General features: G+C 37.9%; 1 non-coding gene across 1 annotated transcript in view; it reads right to left on the reverse strand.

Annotated features, from left to right (window-relative positions):
- Window positions 1–46, reverse strand: part of LOC143307566 (small subunit ribosomal RNA) — a 1,923-nt gene extending 1,877 nt beyond the window's left edge. The window contains exon 1 of the ribosomal RNA XR_013064679.1: window positions 1–46. This exon is cut by the window's left edge and continues 1,877 nt beyond it. This is a non-coding gene — a ribosomal RNA (small subunit ribosomal RNA).
- Between the last annotated feature and the right edge of the window lie 2,454 nt (window positions 47–2,500).

Consider the following 2,500-nt stretch of genomic DNA (forward strand, 5'->3'; position numbering starts at 1 on the left):
TAATCTTTGAGACAAGCATATGACTACTGGCAGGATCAACCAGGGAGCTTAGTTATTATTGTAAATTTAAATTTTCGTCGTCGGCCCTCCCTGTAAGACCGATCGACGTTAAGCCATTTCTCTTTTGTATGTAACACACATTTCATAAATTTTGTACCTCTTATAGAGGCCAAATATTCTCCTCCTCCTCTCATAAAGCACGAAAATCACTTTCACGCCGTGCATCCATCGTGCAAGCACGTAGACCACACACGCTGGACAATATAATAAAAGATAGCGCGGACAGTGGCATGCTATACAAATCGAGAAAGCGCGTACAGTGATCATGCTGGTCATTTTGCCACCAAATTTTATAATCTTTATCATTAGAGCGGGCCCACCAACCTCGTCTCTGTACTTTATACATTTCTCCTCCATCTGCACACACCTTTTCAAACATTAACGGAGAGAGTTCCTTGGACTTGCTTTAAATGTACATATTAGATATGTTGGAATCTCTCTCCTTTAGAAGTTTCCCCAGCCTTAAAACTTCTTTCATTTTTACTCCTCTCTCCATACTTATTTTCCTCTCTGAACGTATCAGAGAGGATTTTATTTCTGACACCTCTTGACTTTTCTTAAATTCAGGGACGTAATTTTGTTCATAATTCAGTGGACTTTTGTGTATTTTATACTTTAAATATTTCCAAACAGTCTCCCTTCTAAAAGTGATAGAACGAATTTTCGTCTAACACTACTTTCTTGGTTCAAAAATTTTATACAATCTTATAACTTTTTCAGTTTTAACAAATTTTGGTTACAGACAGTTGATGCTCAGTTTGTACAAGTATGCAACATTTATAAGTGCATACAGGTCACCAGCCTTATATTACAAGGCTCACCACATATGGGCCATTCGGTCTTAGACACCGACCCGTGGTAATGCTGTGTGGAGATTAATAATAATCCGCAACGGAAAACCGGAACGAGAATAGTCGAGAAAGTATATTCTCGAGGAGCGGTAGACTGCTTTTCAACCGAAGTCATAAAAGAGCCACACGCTCGACGCTACTCCCGACCGGTCCGAGCGAACCGAAAGTGCCTTCCTATAAATACCGAACGGCCGGCCGCTAGGTCGGCGACGCATGGGCTTACGCCCAGGCGTATGCCTGTGCAAACCGCCGTGAGAGCGTACCATCCCGCCGGCACGGTAAAACTTAGACTGAAAATATCGTCGAACATATCCTTTCATTTTATAACGTTCTATACATGAAAATTAATAAATTAACATGCAGGACATAATAAATTCACATTCTCATGTAAATCATGGGTTTAATTAATATTTTAAAAAATTTTAAAACCGCCCAGAACCGATGAGATGAAAATATTAAAACGATATTTTTGCATTTTCTTACGGTAAAACATTAACAAATAAGCGACTATAGCAATATAAAACTCCATTTGTAATTTAATTAATCAAAATTAATATTTTTTTTTGATTTTTCAGCGATCCAGAACCGATGAGACGAAAACATTAAAACGATATTTTTGCATTTTCTTACGACAAAACATTAACAAATACGAGACTATAACAATATAAAACTACATATGTAATTTAATTAATCAAAATTAATAATTTTTTTTGATTTTTCAGTGATCCAGAACCGATAAGTCGAAAATTTTAACAATCATATTTTTGCATTCTGTACCGTGGATCCATCGTTAAACGCTATTAAACTAACGTCCGTGATGGTATAAATGCAGATTTTCGCTCCGTTTAGCCAAAATAACGAACTTTAGGTGCGCTCCGAAATATTTCAAAGTGCCAGCGGCGTATTGCTTCGCCTCTTAGAACCGATTAGTCGAAAATTTTAACAATCATATTTTTGCATTCTGTACCGTGGATCGATCGTTAAACGCTATTAAACTAGCGTCCGTGATGGTATAAATGCAGATTTTCGCTCCGTTTAGCCAAAATAACGAACTTTAGGTGCGCTCCGAAATATTTCAAAGTCCCAGCGGCGTATTGCTTCGCCTCTTAGAACCGATTAGTCGAAAATTTTAACAATCATATTTTTGCATTCTGTACCGTGGATCCATCGTTAAACGCTATTAAACTAACGTCCGTGATGGTATAAATGCAGATTTTCGCTCCGTTTAGCCAAAATAACGAACTTTAGGTGCGCTCCGAAATATTTCAAAGTCCCAGCGGCGTATTGCTTCGCCTCTTAGAACCGATTAGTCGAAAATTTTAACAATCATATTTTTGCATTCTGTACCGTGGATCCATCGTTAAACGCTATTAAACTAACGTCCGTGATGGTATAAATGCAGATTTTCGCTCCGTTTAGCCAAAATAACGAACTTTAGGTGCGCTCCGAAATATTTCAAAGTCCCAGCCGCGTATTGCTTCGCCTCTTAGAACCGATTAGTCGAAAATTTTAACAATCATATTTTTGCATTCTGTACCGTGGATCCATCGTTAAACGCTATTAAACTAACGTCCGTGATGGTATAAATG

Source organism: Osmia lignaria, unplaced genomic scaffold, assembly GCF_051020975.1.
Source record: "Osmia lignaria lignaria isolate PbOS001 unplaced genomic scaffold, iyOsmLign1 scaffold0060, whole genome shotgun sequence".
NCBI lineage: Eukaryota > Metazoa > Arthropoda > Insecta > Hymenoptera > Megachilidae > Osmia > Osmia lignaria.